The 20,881-nt window shown below is 41.3% G+C and overlaps 41 pseudogenes; all 41 read right to left on the reverse strand.

The window, feature by feature from the left end:
• Nucleotides 1-7,184: 7,184 nt before the first annotated feature.
• LOC142712127 (5S ribosomal RNA) lies at nt 7,185-7,303 on the reverse strand (annotated as a pseudogene).
• Nucleotides 7,304-7,917: 614 nt separating this feature from the next.
• On the reverse strand, nt 7,918-8,036 carry LOC142738161 (5S ribosomal RNA; annotated as a pseudogene).
• Nucleotides 8,037-8,103: 67 nt separating this feature from the next.
• On the reverse strand, nt 8,104-8,222 carry LOC142707297 (5S ribosomal RNA; annotated as a pseudogene).
• A 67-nt stretch (nt 8,223-8,289) lies between these two features.
• LOC142737273 (5S ribosomal RNA) lies at nt 8,290-8,408 on the reverse strand (annotated as a pseudogene).
• Nucleotides 8,409-8,661: 253 nt separating this feature from the next.
• Nucleotides 8,662-8,780, reverse strand: LOC142696120 (5S ribosomal RNA; annotated as a pseudogene).
• A 438-nt stretch (nt 8,781-9,218) lies between these two features.
• LOC142665587 (5S ribosomal RNA) lies at nt 9,219-9,337 on the reverse strand (annotated as a pseudogene).
• Nucleotides 9,338-9,776: 439 nt separating this feature from the next.
• On the reverse strand, nt 9,777-9,895 carry LOC142696975 (5S ribosomal RNA; annotated as a pseudogene).
• A 1,547-nt stretch (nt 9,896-11,442) lies between these two features.
• Nucleotides 11,443-11,561, reverse strand: LOC142699399 (5S ribosomal RNA; annotated as a pseudogene).
• A 67-nt stretch (nt 11,562-11,628) lies between these two features.
• Nucleotides 11,629-11,747, reverse strand: LOC142737418 (5S ribosomal RNA; annotated as a pseudogene).
• A 67-nt stretch (nt 11,748-11,814) lies between these two features.
• LOC142667903 (5S ribosomal RNA) lies at nt 11,815-11,933 on the reverse strand (annotated as a pseudogene).
• Nucleotides 11,934-12,372: 439 nt separating this feature from the next.
• LOC142716577 (5S ribosomal RNA) lies at nt 12,373-12,491 on the reverse strand (annotated as a pseudogene).
• Nucleotides 12,492-13,457: 966 nt separating this feature from the next.
• Nucleotides 13,458-13,576, reverse strand: LOC142737849 (5S ribosomal RNA; annotated as a pseudogene).
• A 67-nt stretch (nt 13,577-13,643) lies between these two features.
• Nucleotides 13,644-13,762, reverse strand: LOC142703367 (5S ribosomal RNA; annotated as a pseudogene).
• Nucleotides 13,763-13,829: 67 nt separating this feature from the next.
• LOC142694163 (5S ribosomal RNA) lies at nt 13,830-13,948 on the reverse strand (annotated as a pseudogene).
• Nucleotides 13,949-14,387: 439 nt separating this feature from the next.
• LOC142717430 (5S ribosomal RNA) lies at nt 14,388-14,507 on the reverse strand (annotated as a pseudogene).
• Nucleotides 14,508-14,574: 67 nt separating this feature from the next.
• LOC142736412 (5S ribosomal RNA) lies at nt 14,575-14,693 on the reverse strand (annotated as a pseudogene).
• Nucleotides 14,694-14,760: 67 nt separating this feature from the next.
• Nucleotides 14,761-14,879, reverse strand: LOC142711516 (5S ribosomal RNA; annotated as a pseudogene).
• A 67-nt stretch (nt 14,880-14,946) lies between these two features.
• Nucleotides 14,947-15,065, reverse strand: LOC142738242 (5S ribosomal RNA; annotated as a pseudogene).
• Nucleotides 15,066-15,504: 439 nt separating this feature from the next.
• On the reverse strand, nt 15,505-15,623 carry LOC142716588 (5S ribosomal RNA; annotated as a pseudogene).
• Nucleotides 15,624-16,062: 439 nt separating this feature from the next.
• LOC142716742 (5S ribosomal RNA) lies at nt 16,063-16,181 on the reverse strand (annotated as a pseudogene).
• Nucleotides 16,182-16,248: 67 nt separating this feature from the next.
• LOC142695225 (5S ribosomal RNA) lies at nt 16,249-16,367 on the reverse strand (annotated as a pseudogene).
• Nucleotides 16,368-16,434: 67 nt separating this feature from the next.
• LOC142735666 (5S ribosomal RNA) lies at nt 16,435-16,553 on the reverse strand (annotated as a pseudogene).
• A 253-nt stretch (nt 16,554-16,806) lies between these two features.
• On the reverse strand, nt 16,807-16,925 carry LOC142738403 (5S ribosomal RNA; annotated as a pseudogene).
• Nucleotides 16,926-16,992: 67 nt separating this feature from the next.
• LOC142728424 (5S ribosomal RNA) lies at nt 16,993-17,111 on the reverse strand (annotated as a pseudogene).
• Nucleotides 17,112-17,178: 67 nt separating this feature from the next.
• Nucleotides 17,179-17,297, reverse strand: LOC142738203 (5S ribosomal RNA; annotated as a pseudogene).
• Nucleotides 17,298-17,364: 67 nt separating this feature from the next.
• Nucleotides 17,365-17,483, reverse strand: LOC142678986 (5S ribosomal RNA; annotated as a pseudogene).
• Nucleotides 17,484-17,550: 67 nt separating this feature from the next.
• Nucleotides 17,551-17,669, reverse strand: LOC142678610 (5S ribosomal RNA; annotated as a pseudogene).
• Nucleotides 17,670-17,736: 67 nt separating this feature from the next.
• Nucleotides 17,737-17,855, reverse strand: LOC142681717 (5S ribosomal RNA; annotated as a pseudogene).
• A 67-nt stretch (nt 17,856-17,922) lies between these two features.
• On the reverse strand, nt 17,923-18,041 carry LOC142737421 (5S ribosomal RNA; annotated as a pseudogene).
• Nucleotides 18,042-18,108: 67 nt separating this feature from the next.
• On the reverse strand, nt 18,109-18,227 carry LOC142717252 (5S ribosomal RNA; annotated as a pseudogene).
• Nucleotides 18,228-18,294: 67 nt separating this feature from the next.
• LOC142737088 (5S ribosomal RNA) lies at nt 18,295-18,413 on the reverse strand (annotated as a pseudogene).
• Nucleotides 18,414-18,666: 253 nt separating this feature from the next.
• LOC142715020 (5S ribosomal RNA) lies at nt 18,667-18,785 on the reverse strand (annotated as a pseudogene).
• A 67-nt stretch (nt 18,786-18,852) lies between these two features.
• Nucleotides 18,853-18,971, reverse strand: LOC142738155 (5S ribosomal RNA; annotated as a pseudogene).
• Nucleotides 18,972-19,038: 67 nt separating this feature from the next.
• Nucleotides 19,039-19,157, reverse strand: LOC142728444 (5S ribosomal RNA; annotated as a pseudogene).
• A 253-nt stretch (nt 19,158-19,410) lies between these two features.
• LOC142701966 (5S ribosomal RNA) lies at nt 19,411-19,529 on the reverse strand (annotated as a pseudogene).
• A 67-nt stretch (nt 19,530-19,596) lies between these two features.
• Nucleotides 19,597-19,715, reverse strand: LOC142738114 (5S ribosomal RNA; annotated as a pseudogene).
• A 67-nt stretch (nt 19,716-19,782) lies between these two features.
• On the reverse strand, nt 19,783-19,901 carry LOC142699277 (5S ribosomal RNA; annotated as a pseudogene).
• A 67-nt stretch (nt 19,902-19,968) lies between these two features.
• Nucleotides 19,969-20,087, reverse strand: LOC142715031 (5S ribosomal RNA; annotated as a pseudogene).
• Nucleotides 20,088-20,340: 253 nt separating this feature from the next.
• LOC142687677 (5S ribosomal RNA) lies at nt 20,341-20,459 on the reverse strand (annotated as a pseudogene).
• A 67-nt stretch (nt 20,460-20,526) lies between these two features.
• LOC142674950 (5S ribosomal RNA) lies at nt 20,527-20,645 on the reverse strand (annotated as a pseudogene).
• Nucleotides 20,646-20,712: 67 nt separating this feature from the next.
• On the reverse strand, nt 20,713-20,831 carry LOC142737526 (5S ribosomal RNA; annotated as a pseudogene).
• Nucleotides 20,832-20,881: the final 50 nt, after the last annotated feature.

A 20,881-nucleotide genomic window follows, 5' to 3' on the forward strand; every position in this document is an offset into this window, starting at 1 on the left:
GTCTAGCATAAGGGTACCTGGATATTCCAGACAGTCGCAATGGCTAGGCACAGATGGAACATCGACGGCAGAGGATGGCACACGTGACGGAGGATATCAGGTGTGGCAGCTTAGAATGGCCATTGACAATAAATGCTTTAATCCATAGTCCTTTTTAATCGATTGTGAAACAAAATCTAAACAACATAATTAAAAGTCAACCACACCACGGTTTCTCAGACAGTCTCCCACACTGGTACTAGCGAGGCTTTAAGCTGTGTAACTTCTGCGATCTGACGAGAGCAGGCACATTCATCTTAGAATGGCCATTGACATTAAATGCTTTAATCCATAGTCCTTTTTAATCGAATGTGAAACAAAATCTAAACGACATAATAAAAAGTCAACCGCACCACGGATTCCCAGACAGTCTTCCACACTGGTACTAGCGAGGCCTTAAGCTGTGTTACTTGACGAGAGCAGGCACATTCAGCTTAGAATGGCCATTGACATTAAATGCTTTAATCCATAGTCCTTTTTAATCGATTGTGAAACAAAATCTAAACGACAAAATAAAATGTCAACCGCACCACGGATTCCCAGACAGTCTCCCACACTGGTACTAGCGAGGCCTTAATCTGTGTAACTTTGGCGATCCGACGAGAGCAGGCACATTCAGCTTAGAATGGCCTTTGACATTAAATGTTTAATCCATAGTCCTTTTTAATCGATTGTGAAACAAAATCTAAACGACATAATAAAAAGTCAACCGCACCACGGATCCCCAGACAGTCTCCCACACTGGTACTAGCGAGGCCTTAAGCTGTGTAACTTGACGAGAGGAGGCACATTCAGCTTAGAATTGCCATTGACATTAAATGCTTTAATCCATAGTCCTTTTTAATCGATTGTGAAACAAAATCTAAACGACATTATTAAGAAGTCAACCACACCACGGTTTCCAGACAGTCTCCCACACTGGTACTAGCGAGGCCTTAGGCTGTGTAACTTCTGCGGTCTGACAAGAGCAGGCACATTCACCTTAGAATGGCCATTGACGTCAGATGCGTTAATCCATAGTCCTTTTTAATCGATTGTGAAAGAAAATCTAAATGACATTATAAAAAGTCAAGTGCACCACGGATTCCCAGACAGTCTCCCACACTGGTACTAGCGAGGCCTTAAGCTGTGTAACTTCTGCCATCTGACAAAAGCAGGCACATTCAGCTTAGAATCGCTATTGCCATTAAATGATTTAATCCATAGTCCTTTTTAATCGATTGTGAAACAAAATCTAAACGACATAATAAAAAGGCAACCGCACCACGAATTCCCTGACAGTCTACGACATTGGTACTAGCGAGGGCTTAAGCTGTGTAACGTCTGCGATCTGACGAGAGCAGGCACATTCATCTTAGAATGGCCATTGACATTTAGTGCTTTAATCCATAGTACTTTTTAATCGAATGTGAAACAAAATCTAAACGATATAATAGAAAGACAACCGCACCATGGATTCCCAGACAGTCTCCCACACTGGTACTAGCGAGGCCTTTAGCTGCATTACTTCAGCGATCTGACGAGAGCAGTCACATTCATCTTAGAATGGCCATTGACATTAAATGCTTTAATCCATAGTCCTTTTTAATCGATTGTGAAACAAAATCTAACCGACATAATAAAAAGACAACCGCACAGCGGGTTCCCAGACAGTCTCCCACAATGGTACTAGCGAGGCCTTAAGCTGTGTAACTTCTGCGATCTGACACGAGCAGGCACATTCAGCTTAGAATGGCCATTGACATCAGATGCTTTAATCCATAGTCCTTTTTAATCTATTGTGAAACAAAATCTAAACGACATAATAAAAAGTCAACCGCACCACTGATTCCCAGACAGTCTCCCACACTGGTACTAGCAAGGCCTTAAGCTGAGTAACTTCTGTGATCCGACGAGAGCAGGCACATTCAGCTTAGAATCGCCATTGACATTAACCCCTTCCCGCTCCTTGACGTACTATTACGTCATGGCAGCTGTATCGTTCGCGCTCCATGCCGTAATAGTACGTCTCAGGAGTAACGGCCGTTTCGGCCGTCCTCCCGACACATACAGGAGCTGTGACGCTGCTGTCTTGTTCAGCAGCTGTCACAGCTCCTACAGCGGGGACCGATCGCTGTGTCCCCGCTGATTAACCCCTTAAAAGCCGCGTTCTATAGAGATCGCGGCTTTTTAGGGGTTAAGCTGCCATCGCCGGCCTGCTACGCGACAGCGGCCGGCGATGGTGACTATGGCAACCGGACACCAAACAATGGCGTCCGGCTATGCCATAGACGGAAGCCTAGTGGGTCCTGACAACGTCAGGACCCACTATGCTTGCTGTCAGTGAGTAGCTGACAGTTCTAATACACTGCACTACGCATGTAGTGCAGTGTATTAGAATAGCGATCAGGGCCTCCTGCCCTCATGTCCCCTAGTGGGACAAAGTAATAAAGTAAAAAAAAAGTTAAAAAAAGATGTGTAAAAATAAGAAAATAAAAGTTTTAAAAGTAATAAAAGTAAAAGTCCCACTTTTTCCCTTATCAGTCATTTATTATTAATAAAAATATATAAACAAACAAATAAACTATACATAATTGGTATCGCCGCGTCCGTAACGGCCTGAACTACAAAATTATTTTGTTATTTATCCCGCACGGTGAACGCCGTAAAAAAAAATATTAATAAACCGTACCACAATCACAATTGTTTGGTCACTTCACCTCCCAAAAAATGGAATAAAAAGAGATCAAAAAGTCGCATGTACCTAAAAATGGTACTGATGGAAAATACAGTTCGTTACGCAAAAAATAAGTCCTCGCACGGCTTTATTGATTGAAAAATAAAAACGTTCTGGCTCTTAGAATAAGGTAACACAAAAAGTGAATGATTGTTTACAAAACGTATTTTATTGTGCAAACGCCATAAGACATAAAAAAAAACTATAAACATCTGGTATCGCCGTAATCGTATCGCCCCGCAGAATAAAGTTAATATATCATTTATAGCGCACGGTGAACGCTGTAAAAAAAAAAGTATACAAAAACAATAGTAGAATTGCTGTTTATTAGTCACCACGCCACCTAAAAATGGAATAAAAACTGATCAAAAAGCCGCATGCACCCCATGAAAACTACAATGGATTCCTCAAGGGGTCTAGTTTCCAAATTGGGGTCACTTTTAGGGGGTTTCCAATGTTTTGGCACCACAAGACCTCTTCAAACCGGACATGGTGCCTAATAAAAAAGAGGGCTCAAAATCCGCTAGGTGCTCCTTTGCTTCGGAGGCCGGTGCTTCAGTCCATTACCGCCCGAGGGGAACATGTGGGATATTTCTCTAAACTGCAGAATCTGGGCAATAAGTATTGAGTTGCGTTTCTCTGATAAATCCTTTTGTGTTATAAAAAAAATGGTATAAAAAGAGTAAATTTCACCTCTACTTTGCTCTAAATTTCTGTGAAACACCTAAAGGGTTCATAAACTTTCTACATGCTGTTGTGAATACTTTGAGGGGTCTAGTTTCTAAAATGGGGTGTTTGATAGGGGTTTCTAATATATGGGCCCCTCAAAGCAACTTCAGAAATGAACTGGAACCTAAAAAAATAAATAAATGAGGCAATACTTCGCTTCTTACATTATACTGATAATGAGTAGTGCCCACTCCGAGATGACCCCAGTTTTGACCGTTTGTATAAACGGAGACCCCTATTAGACCGTTCCAGTGCCCGGTTTTCCCAAGCATACACCCCCGAGAAGTGTTTTTCTATTGATGAGTCCCTGGTACATTTTAAAGGGAGGGTTCAATTCCGCCAGTACCTGCCAGGTAAGAGGGCAAGGTATGGCGTGAAGATGTATAAGCTGTGCGAGAGTGCATCAGGGTATACCTACAGGTTTAGGATATATGAAGGAAAGGCCACCCCCAAACCAGACTGCATCCTGGACTACAATAGGTACATGGGAGGGATGGACTTGTCAAATCAAGTCCTGAAGCCCTACAGCGCCATGCGGTGTGGTATAAGAAGCTGGCCGGGCACATCATACAGATGGCTTTGTACAATTCGTATGTGCTACGTTGATGTGCAGGCCAGAGGGGAACTTTCCTGGAATTTCAAGATCTAATCTTTAGGGACCAGGAAGGGGGGGCACCCAGTACTTCTGGAAGCGAGGCCACACGCATCGTACCAGGGCAACACTTTCCAGGAGAAGTTCCCCAAACCGGTGGAAAGGGAAAGAGTCAAAAGAGGTGCAGAGTCTGCTATAAGAGGGGGATAAGGAAGAACACAATATACCAATGTGACACGTGTCCCGAAAAACCAGGGCTCTGTATAAAAGATTGTTTTAAAATGTATCATACATCCCTTGATTTTTAATTTACCCTGATGCACTCCGCACAGCTTACCCCCCTCATCTTTCCCTTCTGAGCCCTGCCGTATGCCCAGCCAGCTGATAACAGCCACATGTAGGGTATTGTCGTACCCAGGAGAACCCACATTACAATTTAAGGGGTGTATATCTCCGGTGGCGCATGCTGGGCACACTATATTGGACACTGAAATGGCATATACATATATAAAATTGCAAATCTCACACTGCACCATCTGCTGCGCATTATCTTTTACACAGTACCTGTGGGGTCAAAATGCTCACTACACCTCTAGATGAATGTCTTAAGGGTGTAGTTTTTAAAATGGGGTCACTTCTCGGGGGTTTCAACTGTACTGGTACCTCAGGGGCTTCTGCATACATGACTTAGCACCAGAAAAGCTCCAGTAGGCCAAATGGTGGTCCTTTTCTTCTGAGCCCTCCCATGGGCCCAAACGGCAGTTTATCACCACATATGGGGTATTGCCGCACTAAGGACAAATTGGGCAACAAAATGGGGTATGTTGTTCCTTGTGAAAATAAGAAATTTTGATAAAAAATGACATCTTATTGGAAAAAATATCATTTTTTTCATTTCACAGCCCAATTCAAATAGGTGCTGTGAAAAAACTGTGCGGTCAAAATGATAACAAAAACCATAAATGAATTCCTTGAGGGGTGTAGTTTCCAAAATGGGGTCACTTCTGGTGGGTTTCCATTGCTTTGATACCTCTGGGGCTCTGCAAATGCGACATGGCACCCGAAAACCAATCCAGCAAAATCTGGACTCCAACAAACACATAGCGCTCTTTTCCGTCTGAGCCCTCCCATGGGCCCAAACGGCAGTTTATCACCACAAATGGGGTATTGCCGCACTAAGGACAAATTGGGCAACAAAATGGGGTATGTTGTTCCCTGTGAAAATAAGAAATTTTTATCAAAAATGACATCTTATTGGAAAAAATATAATTTTTTTCATTTCACAGCCCAATTCAAATAGGTGCTGTGAAAAACCTGTGCGGTCAAAATGATAACAAAAAGCATAAATGAATTCCTTGAGGGGTGTAGTTTCCAAAATGGGGTCACTTCTGGTGGGTTTCCATTGCTTTGATACCTTTGGGGCTCTGCAAATGCGACATGGCACCCGAAAACCAATCCAGCAAAATCTGGACTCCAACAAACACATAGCGCTCCTTTCCTTCTGAGCCCTCCCATGGGCCCAAACGGCAGTTTATCACCACAAATGGGGTATTGCCGCACTAAGGACAAATTGGGCAACAAAATGGGGTATGTTGTTCCCTGTGAAAATAAGAAAATTTGATCAAAAATGACATTTTATTGGAAAAAATATCATTTTTTTCATTTCACAGCCCAATTCAAATAGGTGCTGTGAAAAAACTGTGCTGTCAAAATGATAACAAAAACCATAAATGAATTCCTTGAGGGGTGTAATTTCCAAAATGGGGTCACTTCTGGTGGGTTTCCATTGTTTTGATACCTCAACGCCTCTTCAAACCTGGCATGCTGCCTAAAATATATTCTAATAAAAAAGAGGCCTCAAAATGCACTAGGTGCTTCTTTGCTTCTAGGGCTTGTGTTTTAGTCCACGAGCGCACTAGAGCCACATGTGGGACATTTCTAAAAACTGCAGAATCTGGACAATACATATTTAGTAGTGTTTCTCTGGTAAAACCTTCTCTGTTACTAAAAAAAAATTGAATAAAATTGAAATTCAGCAGAAAAAATGAAATTTGCAAATTTCATTTCCACATTGCTTTAATTCCTGTGAAATGCCTGAAGGGTTAAAAAACTTTCTATATGCTGTTTTGAATACTTTGAGGGGTCTAGTTTTTAAAATGGGGTGTTTTATGGGGGTTTCTAATACATAGGCCCCTCAAATCCACTTCAGAACTGAACTGGCACCTTCAAAAAAAGGCTTTTGAAATTTTCTTAAGAATATGAGAAATTGCTGTTTATGTTCTAAACCTTGTAACGTCCAAGAAAAATAAAATAATGTTCAAAAAACGATGCCAATCTAAAGTAGACATATGGGAAATGTGAACTAGTAACTATTTTGGGTGGTATAACCGTCTGTTTTTCAAGCAGATGCATTTAAATTCTGAAAAATTCTATTTTTTGTAAATTTTCTCTAAATTTTGCAATTTTTCACAAATAAAGACTGAATATATCGACCAAATTTTACCACGAACATGAAGCCCAAAGTGTCACGAGAAAACAATCTCAGAATCGCTTGGATAGGTTTAAGCATTCCGACGTTATTACCACATAAAGTGAAATATGTCAGATTTGAAAAATGGGCTCTGAGCCTTAAGGCCCAAACTAGGCTGCGTCCTTAAGGGGTTAAATACTTTAATCCATAGTCCTTTTTAATCGATTGTGAAACAAAATCTAAAGTCAACCGTACCACGTATTCCCAGACAGTCTCCCACACTGTTACTAGCGAGGCCTTAAGCTGTGTAACTTCTGCGATCTGACAAGAGCAGGCAAATTCATCTTAGAATGGCCATTGACATTTAATGCTTTAATGCTTTAATGCTTTAATGCTTTAATCCATAGTACTTTTTAATCGATTGTGAAACAAAATCTAAACGACATAATAAAAAGTCAACCGCACCACGGATTCCCAGACAGTCTCCCACACTGGTACTAGCAAGTCCTTAAGCTGTGTAACTTCTGCAATCTGACAAGGCTGGCACATTCAGTTTAGAATGGCCATTGACATTAAATGCTTTAATCCATAGTCCTTTTTAATCGATTGTGAAACAAAATCTAAACGACATAATAATAAGTCAACCGCACCACGGATTCCCGGACAGTCTCCCACACAGGTACTAGCGAGGCCTTAAGCTGTGTAACGTCTGCGATCTGACGAGAGCAGGCACATTCATCTTAGAATGGCCATTGATATTTAATGCTTTAATCCATAGTACTTTTTAATCGAATGTGAAACAAAATCTAAACGACTTAATAAAAAGTCAACCGCACCACGGATTCCCAGACAGTCTCCCACACTAGTACTAGCGAGGCCTTAAGGTGTGTATTTTCTGCGCTCTGACGAGAGCAGGCACATTCAGCTTAGAAGGCCATTTACATTAAATGCTTTAATCAATAGTCCTTTTTAATCGATTGTGAAACAAAATCAAAACGACATAATAAAAAGTCAACCGCACCACTGATTCCCAGCCAGTCTTCCACACTGGTACTAGTGAGGCCTTAAGCTGTGTAACTTGACGAGAGCAGTCATATTCAACTTAGAATTGCCATTGACATTAAATGCTTTAATCCATAGTCCTTTTTAAACGATTGTGAAACAAAATCTAAACGACATAATAAAAAGTCAACTGCACCACGGATTCCCATACAGTCTCCGACACTGGTACTAGCGAGGCCTTAAGCTGTGTAACTTCTTCGATCTGACGAGAGCAGGCACATTCAGCCTAGAATGGCCATTGACATTAAATGCTTTAATCCATAGTCCTTTTTAATCGATTGTGAAACAAAACCTAAACGACATAATAAAACTCAACCGCACCACGGGTTCCCAGACAGTCTCCCACACTGGTACTAGTGAGGCCTTAAGCTGTGTAATTTCTGCGATCTGACGAGAGCAGGCACATTCAGCTTAGAATGGCCATTGACATTAAATGCTTTAATCCATAGTCCTTTTTAATCTATTGTGAAACATAATCTAAATGACATAATAAAACATCAACCACACCACGGATTCCCAGACAGTCTCCCACACTGGTACTAGCGAGGCCTTAAGCTGTCTAACTTCTGTGATCTGACGAGAGCAGGGACATTCAGCTTAGAATGGCCATTGACAACAAACGCTTTAATCCATAGTCCTATTTAATCGAATGTGAAACATAATCTAAACGACATAATAAAAAGTCAACCGCACCACGGATTCCCAGACAGTCTCCCACACTGGTACTAGCGAGGCCTTAAGCTGTGTAACTTCAGCGATCTGATGAGAGCAGGCACATTCAGCTTAGAATTGCCATTGACATTAAAGGCTTTAATCCATAGTTCTTTTTAATCGATTGTGAAACAAAATCTAAACGACATAATAAAAAGGCAACCGCACCACGGATTCCCAGACAGTCTCCCACACTGATACTAGCGAGGCCTTAAGCCGTGTAACTTTTGAGATCTGACGAGAGCAGGCACATTCAGCTTAAAATGGCCATTGACATTAAAAGCTTTAATCCATAGTCCATTTTAATCAATTGTGAAACAAAATCTAAATGACATAATAAAAAGTCAACCGCACCACGGATTCCCAGACAGTCTCCCACACTGGTACTAGCGAGGCCTTAAGCTCTGTAACTTCTGCGATCTGACGAGAGCAGGCACATTCAGCTTAGAATGGCCTTTGACATTAAGTGTTTTAATCCATAGTCCTTTTTAATCGAATGTTAAACAAAATCTAAACGACATAATTAAAAGGCAACCACACCACGTATTCCTAGACAGTCTGCCACACTGGTACTAGCAAGGCCTTAAGCTGTGTAAGTTCTGCGATCTGACAAGAGCAGGTACAGTCAGCTTAGAATGGCCATTGACATCAGATGCTTTAATCCATAGTCCTTTTTAATCGAATGTGAAACAAAATCTAAACGACGTAATATAAAGTCAACCGCACCACGGATTCCCAGACAGTCTCCCACACTGGTACTAGCGAGGACTTAAGCTGTGTAATTTCTGCGATCTGACGATAGCAGGCACATTCATCTTAGAATGGCCATTGACATTTAATGATTTAATCATAGTACTTTTTAATCGAATGTGAAACAAAATCTAAACAACATAATAAAAAGTCAACCGCACCACGGATTCCCAGACAGTCTCCCACACTGGTACTAGCAAGGCCTTAAGCTGTCTAACTTCTGCGATCTGACGAGAGCAGGCACATTCATCTTAGAATGGCCATTGACATTTAATGCTTTAATCCATAGTACTTTTTAATCGAATGTGAAACAAAATCTAAACGACATAATAAAAAGTCAACCGCACCACGGATTCCCAGACAGTCTCCCACACTGATACTAGCGAGGGCTTAAGCCGTGTAACTTCTGAGATCTGACGAGAGCAGGCACATTCAGCTTAGAATGGCCTTTGACATTAAGTGCTTTAATCCATAGTCCTTTTTAATCGAATGTTAAACAAAATCGAAACGACATAATAAAAAGTCAACCACACCACGGCTTCCCAGACAGTCTCCCACACTGGTACTAGCGAGGCCTTAAGCTGTGTAACTTCTGCGATCTGACGAGAGAAGGCACATTCAGCTTAGAATGGCATTGGACAATATATGCTTTAATCCATAGTCCTTTTTAATCGATTGTGAAACAAAATCTAAACAACATAATTAAAAGTCAACTGCACCACGGATTCCCAGACAGTCTCCCACACTGGTACTAGCGAGGCCTTAAGCTGTGTAACTTCTGCGATCTGACTAGAGCAGGCACATTCAGCTTTGAATGGCCATTGACATTAAATGCTTTAATCCATAGTCCTTTTTAATCGATTGTGAAACAAAATCTAAACTACATAATAAAAAGTCAACCGCACCACGTAATCCCAGACAGTCTCCCACACTAGTACTAGCGAGGCCTTAAGCTGTGTAACTTCTGCGATCTGACTAGAGCAGGCACATTCAGCTTAGAATGGCCATTCACATTAAATGCTTTAATCCATAGTCCTTTTTAATCGATTGTGAAACAAAATCTAAATGACATAATAAAAAGGTAACCGCACCACGTATTCCCTGACAGTCTCCCACACTAGTACTAGCAAGGCCTTAAGCTGTGTAACTTCTGCAAACTGACAAGAGCAGGCACATTCAGCTTAGAATGGCCATTTACATTAAACGCTTTAATCCATAGTCCTTTTTAATCGATTGTGAAACAAAATCTAAACCACATAATAAAAGTCAACCGCACCACGGATTTACAGACAGTCTCCCACACTGGTACTAGTTAGACCTTAAGCTGTGTAACTTCTGCGATCTGACGAGAGCAGGTACAGTCAGCTTAGAATGGCCATTGACATCAAATGCTTTAATCCATAGTCCTTTTTAATCGATTGTGAAACAAAATCTAACCGACATAATAAAAAGGCAACCGCACCACGGATTCCAAGACAGTCTCCCAAACTGGTACTAGCGAGGCCTTAAGCTGTCTAACTTCTGCGATCTGCTAAGAGCAGGCACATTCAGCTTAGAATGGCAATTGACATCAGATGCTTTAATCCATAGTCCTTTTTAATCGATTGTGAAACAAAATCTAAACGACATAATAAAAAATCAACCGCACCACGGATTCCCACACATTCTCCCACTCTGGTACTAGCAAGGTCTTAAGCTGTGTAACTTCTGCGAACTGATGAGTGCAGGTACATTCAGCTTCGATTGTCCATAGACATTAAATGCTTTAATCCATAGTCCTTTTTAATCGAATGTGAAACATAATCTAAACGACATAATAACAAGTAAACCACACAACGGATTCCCAGACAGTTCACAACACTGGTACTAGCAATGCCTTTAGCTGTGTAACTTCTGCGATCTGACGAGAGCAGGCATATTCAGCTTAGAATAACCATTGACATTAAACGCTTTAATCCATAGTTCTTTTTACTCGATTGTGAAACAAAATCTAAACGACATAATTAAAAGGCAACCGCACCACGGATTCCCAGACAGTTTCCCACACTGGTACTAGCGAGGCTATAAGCTGTGTAATTTCTGCCGAGAGCAGGCACATTCAGCTTAGAATGGCCATTGACATTAAATGCTTTAATCCATAGTCCTTTTTAATCGATTGTGAAACAAAATCTAAACTACATAATAAAAAGTCAACCGCACCACGTAATCCCAGACAGTCTCCCACACTAGTACTAGCGAGGCCTTAAGCTGTGTAACTTCTGCGAACTGACAAGAGCAGGCACATTCAGCTTAGAATGGCCATTGACATTAAATGCTTTAATCCATAGTCCTATTTAATCGAATGTGATACATAATCTAAACGACATAGTATAAAGTCAACCACACCACGGATTCCCAGACAGTCTCCCACACTGGTACTAGCGAGGCCTTAAGCTGTGTAACTTCTGCGATCTGATGATAGCAGGCACATTCAGCTTAGAATGGCCATAGACATTAAATGCTTTAATCCATAGTCCTTTTTAATCGAATGTTAAACAAAATCTAAACGACATAATAAAAAGGCAACCGCACCACGGATTCCCAGACAGTCTCCCACACTGGTACTAGCGTGGCCTTAAGCTGTGTAACTTCTGCGATCTGACGAGAGCAAGAACATTCAGCTTAGAATGGCCATTGACATTAAATGCTTTAATCCAAAGTCCTTTTTAATCTATTGTGAAACATAATCTAAACGACATAATAAAAAGTCAACAACACCACGGATTCCCAGACAGTCTCCCACACTAGTACTAGCGAGGCCTTAAGCTGTGTAACTTCTGCGATCTGACGAGAGCAGGCACATTCAGCTTTGAATGACCATGGACAATATGTGCTTTAATCCATAGTCCTTTTTAATCGAATGTGAAACATAATCTAAACGACATAATAAAAAGTCAACCGCACCATGTAATCCCAGACAGTCTCCCACACTGGTACTAGCGAGGCCTTAAGCTGTATAACTTCTGCGAACTGACGAGAGCAGGAACATTCAGCTTAGAATGGCCATTGACATTAAATGCTTTAATCCATAGTCCTATTTAATCGAATGTGAAACATAATCTAAACGACATAATAAAAAGTCAACCGTACCACGGATTCCCAGACAGTCTCCCACACTGGTACTAGCGAGGCCTTAAGCCGTGTAACTACTGAGATCTGACGAGAGCAGGGACATTCAGCTTAAAATGGCCATTGACATTAAATGCTTTAATCCATAGTCCATTTTAATCGATTGTGAAACAAAATCTAAATGACATAATAAAAAGTCAACAGCACCACGGATTCCCAGACAGTTTCCCACACCGGTACAAGTGAGGCCTTAAGCTGTGTAACTTCTGCGATCTGATGAGAGCAGGCACATTCAGCTTAGAATGGCCATTGACAATAAATGCTTTAATCCATAGTCCTTTTTAATCGATTGTGAAACAAAATCTAAATGAGATAATTAAATGGCAACCCCACCATGCATTCCCAGACAGCCTCCCGACCTGGTACTAGCGAGGCCTTATGCTGTGTAACTGCTGCAATCTGATGAGAGCAGGAACATTCAGCTTAGAATGGCCATTCACATTAAATGCTTTAATCCATAGTCCTTTTTAATCGATTGTGAAACAAAATCTAAACGACATAATAAAAAGGCAACCGCACCACGGATTCCCAGACAGTCTCCCACAATGGTACTAGCGAGGTCTTAAGCTGTGTAATTTGACGAGAGCAGGCACATTCAGCTTAGAATGGCCATTGACATTAAATGCTTTAAACCATAGTCCTTTTTAATTGATTGTGAAACAAAATCTAAACGACATAATAAAAAGGCAACTACACCACGGATTCCCAGACAGTCTCCCACACTGGCACTAGCGAGGCCTTAAGCTGTGTAAGTTCTGCGATCTGACAAGAGCAGGCACATTCAGCTTAGAATAGCCATTGACATTAAATGTTTTAATCCATAGTCCTTTTTAATCGAATGTGAAACAAAATCTAAACGACATAATAAAAAGTCAACCGCACCACGGATTCCCAGACAGTCTCCCACACTGGTACTAGCGAGGACTTAAGCTGTGTAACTGCTGTGCTCTGACGAGAGCAGGCACATTTAGCTTAGAATGGCCATTGACAATAAATGCTTTAATCCATAGTCCTTTTTAATCGATTGTGAAACAAAATCTAAACAACATAATTAAAAGACAGCCGCACCACGGATTCCCAGACAGTCTCCCACACTGTGTAACTTCTGCGATCTGACGAGAGCAGGCACATTCAGCTTAGAATGGCCATTGCCATTAAATGCTTTAATACATAGTTCTTTTTAATCGATTGTAAAACAAAATCTAAACGACATAATAAAAAGGCAACCGCACCACGTATTCCCAGACAGTCTCCCACACTAGTACTAGCGAGGCCTTAAGCTGTGTAACTTCTGCGAACTGACGAGAGCAGGCACATTCAGCTTAGAATGGCCATTGACATTAAATGCTTTAATCCATAGTCCTTTTTAATCGAATGTGAAACAAAATCAAAACAACATAATAAAAAGTCAAACGCACCACGGATTCCCAGACAGTCTCCCACACTGGTACCAGCGAGGCCTTAAGCTGTGTAACTTCTGCCATCTGATGAGAGCAGGCACATTCAGCTTAGAATGGCCATTGACATTAATTGCTTTAATCCATAGTTCCTTTTAATCGATTGTGAAACAAAATCTAAATGACATAATAAAAAGTCAACCACACCACGGATTCCCAGACAGTCTCCCACACTGCTACTAGCGAGGCCTTAAGCTGTGTAACTTCTGCAATCTGACGAGAGCAGGTACATTCAGCTTAGAATGGCCATTAACATTAAATGTTTTAATCCATAGTCCTTTTTAATCGATTGTGAAACAAAATCTAACTGACATAATAAAAAGTCAACCGCACCACGGATTCCCAGACAGTCTCCCACACAGGTACTGCCAAGCCCTTAAGCTGTGTAACTTCTGTGATCTGACGAGAGAATGCACATTCAGCATAGAATGGCCATTAACATTACATTTTTTAATCCATAGTCCTTTTTAATCGATTATGAAACAAAATCTAAACGACATAACAATATGTCAACTGCACCACGGATTCCCAGACAGTCTCCCACACTGGTTCTAGTAATGCCTTAAGCTGTGTAACTTCTGCAATCTGACGAGAGCAGGCACATTCAGCTTAGAATGGCCATTGACATCTAATGCTTTAATCCATAGTCCTTTTTAATCGATTGTGAAACAAAATCTAAACGACATAATAAAAAGTCAACCGCACCACGGATTCCCAGACAGTCTCCCACACTGGTACTAGCGAGGCCTTAAGCTGTTTTAACTTCTGCGATCTGACGAGAGCAGGCACATTCAGCTTAGAATGGCCATTGACATTAAAAGCCTTAATCCATAGTCCTATTTAATCTATTGTGAAACAAAATCTAAACAACATAATAAAAAGTCAACCACACCACGGATTCCCAGACAGTCTACCACACTGGTACTAGCGAGGCCTTAAGCTGTGTAACTTCTGCGTTCGGACGAGAGCAGGCACATTCAGCTTAGAATGGCCATTGACGTTAAATGCTTTAATCCATAGTCCTATTTAATCTATTGTGAAAAAAAATCTAAACGACATAATAAAAATTCAACCGCACCACGGATTCCCAGACAGTCTCCCACACTAGTACTAGCGAGGCCTTAAGCTGTGTAACTTCTGCGATCTGACGAGAGCAGGCACATTCAGCTTTGAATGACCATGGACAATATGTGCTTTAATCCATAGTCCTTTTTAATCGATTGTGAAACAAAATCTAAACGACATAATAAAAAGTCAACCGCACCACGTATTCCCAGACAGTCTCCCACACTGGTACTAACGAGGCCTTAAGCTGTGTAACTTCTGCGAACTGACGAGAGCAGGCACATTCAGCTTAGAATGGCCATTGCCATTAAATGCTTTAATCCATAGTCCTTTTTAATCGAATGTGAAACATAATCTAAACGACATAATAAAAAGTCAACCGCACCATGTAATCCCAGACAGTCTCCCACACTGGTACTAGCGAGGCCTTAAGCTGTATAACTTCTGCGAACTGACGAGAGCAGGAACATTCAGCTTAGAATGGCCATTGACATTAAATGCTTTAATCCATAGTCCTATTTAATCGAATGTGAAACATAATCTAAACGACATAATAAAAAGTCAACCGTACCACGGATTCCCAGACAGTCTCCCACACTGGTACTAGCGAGGCCTTAAGCCGTGTAACTACTGAGATCTGACGAGAGCAGGGACATTCAGCTTAAAATGGCCATTGACATTAAATGCTTTAATCCATAGTCCATTTTAATCGATTGTGAAACAAAATCTAAATGACATAATAAAAAGTCAACAGCACCACGGATTCCCAGACAGTTTCCCACACCGGTACAAGTGAGGCCTTAAGCTGTGTAACTTCTGCGATCTGATGAGAGCAGGCACATTCAGCTTAGAATGGCCATTGACAATAAATGCTTTAATCCATAGTCCTTTTTAATCGATTGTGAAACAAAATCTAAATGAGATAATTAAATGGCAACCCCACCATGCATTCCCAGACAGCCTCCCGACCTGGTACTAGCGAGGCCTTATGCTGTGTAACTGCTGCAATCTGATGAGAGCAGGAACATTCAGCTTAGAATGGCCATTCACATTAAATGCTTTAATCCATAGTCCTTTTTAATCGATTGTGAAACAAAATCTAAACGACATAATAAAAAGGCAACCGCACCACGGATTCCCAGACAGTCTCCCACACTGGTACTAGCGAGGTCTTAAGCTGTGTAACTTCTGCGATCTAACGAGAGCAGGCACATTCAGCTTAGAATGGCATTGGACAATATATGCTTTAATCCATAGTCCTTTTTAATCGATTGTGAAACAAAATCTAAACAACATAATTAAAAGTCAACTGCACCACGGATTCCCAGACAGTCTCCCACACTGGTACTAGCGAGGCCTTAAGCTGTGTAACTTCTGCGTTCGGACGAGAGCAGGCACATTCAGCTTAGAATGGCCATTGACGTTAAATGCTTTAATCCATAGTCCTATTTAATCTATTGTGAAACAAAATCTAAACGACATAATAAAAAGTCAACCGCACCACGGATTCCCAGACAGTCTCCCACACTGGTACTAGCGAGGCGTTAAGCTGTGTAACTTCTGCGATCTAACGAGAGCAGGCACATTCAGCTTAGAATGGCCATTAACATTAAATGCTTTAATCCATAGTCCTTTTTAATCGATTGTGAAACAAAATCTAAACGACATAATAAAAAGGCAACCGCACCACGGATTCCCAGACAGTCTCCCACACTGGTACTAGCGAGGCCTTAAGCTGTGTAACTTCTGCGATCTGACGAGAGCAGGCACATTCAGCTTAGAATGGCCATTGACATTAAATGCTTTAATCCATAGTCCTTTTTAATCGATTGTGAAACAAAATCTAAACTACATAATAAAAAGTCAAACGCACCACGGATTCCCAGACAGTCTCCCACACTGATACTAGCGAGGGCTTAAGCCGTGTAACTTCTGAGATCTGACGAGGGCAGGCACATTCAGCTTAGAATGGCCATTGACATTAAAAGCCTTAATCCATAGTCCTATTTAATCTATTGTGAAACAAAATCTAAACAACATAATAAAAAGTTAACCGCACCACGGATTCCCAGACAGTCTCCCACACTGGTACTAGCGAGGCCTTAAGCTGTGTAACTTCTGCGATCTGACGAGAGCAGGCACATTCAGCTTAGAATGGCCACTGACATTAAATGCTTTAATCCAAAGTCCTTTTTAATCGATTGTGAAACAAAATCTAAACGACATAATAAAAAGTCAACCGCACCACGGATTCCCAGACAGTCTCCCACACTGGTACTAGCGAGGCCTTAAGCTGTGTAACTTCTGCGATCTGACGAGAGCAGGGACATTCAGCTTAGAATGGCCATTGACATTAAAAGCTTTAATCCATAGTCCTTTTTAATCGATTGTGAAACAAAATCTAAACGACATAATAAAAAGTCAACCGCACCACGGATTCCCAGACAGTCTCCCACACTGGTACTAGCGAGGCCTTAAGCTGTGTAACTTCTGCGATCTGACGAGAGCAGGCACATTCAGCTTAGAATGGCCATTGACATTAAAAGCCTTAATCCATAGTCCTTTTTAATCGATTGTGAAACAAAATCTAAACGACATAATAAAAAGTGAACCGCACCACTGATTCCCAGACAGTCTCCCACACTGGTACTAGCGAGGCCTTAAGCTGTGTAACTTCTGCGATCTGACGAGAGCAGGCACATTCAGCTTAGAATGGCCATTGACGTTAAATGCTTTAATCCATAGTCCTATTTAATCGATTGTGAAACAAAATCTAAACAACATAATAAAAAGGCAACCGCACCACGGATTCCCAGACAGTCTCCCACACTGGTACTAGCGAGGCCTTAAGCTGTGTAACTTCTGCGATCTGCCGAGAGCAGGCACATTCAGCTTAGAATGGCCATTGACATTAAAAGCCTTAATCCATAGTCCTATTTAATCTATTGTGAAACAAAATCTAAACAACATAATAAAAAGTCAACCGCACCACGGATTCCCAGACAGTCTCCCACACTGGTACTAGCGAGGCCTTATGCTGTGTAACTTCTGCGATCTGACGAGAGCAGGGACATTCAGCTTAGAATGGCCACTGACATTAAATGCTTTAATCCAAAGTCCTTTTTAATCGATTGTGAAACAAAATCTAAACGACATAATAAAAAGTCAACCGCACCACGGATTCCCAGACAGTCTCCCACACTGGTACTAGCGAGGCCTTAAGCAGTGTAACTTCTGCGATCTGACGAGAGCAGGGACATTCAGCTTAGAATGGCCATTGACATTAAATGCTTTAATCCATAGTCCTTTTTAATCGATTGTGAAACAAAATCTAAACGACATAATAAAAAGTCAACCGCACCACGGATTCCCAGACAGTCTCCCACACAGGTACTAGCGAGGCCTTAAGCTGTGTAACTTCTGCGATCTGACGAGAGCAGGCACATTCAGCTTAGAATGGCCATTGACATTAAAAGCTTTAATCCATAGTCCTATTTAATCTATTGTGAAACAAAATCTAAACAACATAATAAAAAGTCAACCGTACCACGGATTCCCAGACAGTCTCCCACACTGGTACTAGCGAGGCCTTAAGCTGTGTAACTTCTGCGATCTGACGAGAGCAGGGACATTCAGCTTAGAATGGCCATTGACATTAAATGCTTTAATCCATAGTCCTTTTTAATCGATTGTGAAACAAAATCTAAACGACATAATAAAAATTCAACCGCACCACGGATTCACAGACAGTCTCCCACACTGGTACTAGCGAGGGCTTAAGCTGTGTCACTTCTGCGTTCTTACAAGAGCAGGCACATTCAGCTTAGAATGGCCATTGACGTTAAATGCTTTAATCCATAGTCCTATTTAATCTATTGTGAAACAAAATCTAAACGACATAATAAAAAGTCAACCGCACCACGGATTCCCAGACAGTCTCCCACACTGGTACTAGCGAGGCCTTAAGCTGTGTAACTTCTGCGATCTGACGAGAGCAGGCACATTCAGCTTAGAATGGCCATTGACGTTAAATGCTTTAATCCATAGTCCTATTTAATCTATTGTGAAACATTTTCTAAACGACATAATAAAAAGTCAACCGCACCACGGATTCCCAGACAGTCTCCCACACTGGTACTAGCGAGGACTTAAGCTGTGTAACTTCTGCGATCTGACGAGAGCAGGGACATTCAGCTTAGAATGGCCATTGACATTAAATGCTTTAATCCATAGTCCTTTTTAATCGATTGTGAAACAAAATCTAAACGACATAATAAAAAGTCAACCGCACCACGGATTCCCAGACAGTCTCCCACACTGGTACTAGCGAGGCCTTAAGCTGTGTAACTTCTGCGATCTGACGAGAGCAGGGACATTCAGCTTAGAATGGCCATTGACATTAAATGCTTTAATCCATAGTCCTTTTTAATCGATTGTGAAACAAAATCTAAACGACATAATAAAAAGTCAACCGCACCACTGATTCCCAGACATTCTCCCACACTGGTACTAGCGAGGCCTTAAGCTGTGTAACTTCTGCGATCTGACGAGAGCAGGGACATTCATCTTAGAATGGCCATTGACATTAAATGCTTTAATCCATAGTCCTTTTTAATCGATTGTGAAACAAAATCTAAACGACATAATAAAAATTCAACCGCACCACGGATTCCCAGACAGTCTCCCACACTGGTACTAGCGAGACCTTAAGCTGTGTAACTTCTGCGATCTGACGAGAGCAGGCACATTCAGCTTGGAATGGCCATTGACTTTAAATGCTTTAATCCATAGTCCTATTTAATCTATTGTGAAACAAAATCTAAACAACATAATAAAAAGTCAACCGCACCACGGATTCCCAGACAGTCTCCCACACTGGTACTAGCGAGGCATTAAGCTGCGTAACTTCTGCGATCTAACGAGAGCAGGCACATTCAGCTTAGAATGGCCATTGACATTAAATGCTTTAATCCATAGTCCTTTTTAATCGATTGTGAAACAAAATCTAAACAACATAATAAAAAGTCAACCGCACCACGGATTCCCAGACAGTCTCCCACACTGGTACTAGCGAGGGCTTAAGCTGTGTAACTTCTGCGTTCTTACAAGAGCAGGCACATTCAGCTTAGAATGGCCATTGACGTTAAATGCTTTAATCCATAGTCCTATTTAATCTATTGTGAAACAAAATCTAAACGACATAATAAAAAGTCAACCGCACCACGGATTCCCAGACAGTCTCCCACACTGGTACTAGCGAGGCCTTAAGCTGTGTAACTTCTGCGATCTGACGAGAGCAGGCACATTCAGCTTAGAATGGCCATTGACGTTAAATGCTTTAATCCATAGTCCTATTTAATCTATTGTGAAACAAAATCTAAACGACATAATAAAAAGTCAACCGCACCACGGATTCCCAGACAGTCTCCCACACTGGTGCTAGCGATGACTTAAGCTGCGTAACTTCTGCGATCTGACGAGAGCAGGGACATTCAGCTTAGAATGGCCATTGACATTAAATGCTTTAATCCATAGTCCTTTTTAATCGATTGTGAAACAAAATCTAAACGACATAATAAAAAGTCAACCGCACCACGGATTCCCAGACAGTCTCCCACACTGGTACTAGCGAGCCCTTAAGCTGTGTAACTTCTGCGATCTGACGAGAGCAGGGACATTCAGCTTAGAATGGCCATTGACATTAAATGCTTTAATCCATAGTCCTTTTTAATCGATTGTGAAACAAAATCTAAACGACATAATAAAAACTCAACCGCACCACGGATTCCCAGACAGTCTCCCACACCGGTACTAGCGAGGCCTTAAGCTGTGTTACTTCTGCGATCTGACGAGAGCAGGCACATTCAGCTTAGAATGGCCATTGACGTTAAATGCTTTAATCCATAGTCCTATTTAATCTATTGTGAAACAAAATCTAAACGACATAATAAAAAGTCAACCGCACCACGGATTCCCAGACAGTCTCCCACACTGGTACTAGTGAGGCCTTAAGCTGTGTAACTTCTGCAATCTGACGAGAGCAGGCACATTCAGCTTAGAATGGCCATTGACTTTAAATGCTTTAATCCATAGTCCTTTTTAATCGATTGTGAAACAAAATC

Source organism: Rhinoderma darwinii, chromosome 1 (assembly GCF_050947455.1).
Source record: "Rhinoderma darwinii isolate aRhiDar2 chromosome 1, aRhiDar2.hap1, whole genome shotgun sequence".
Classification (NCBI taxonomy): Eukaryota; Metazoa; Chordata; class Amphibia; order Anura; family Rhinodermatidae; genus Rhinoderma; species Rhinoderma darwinii.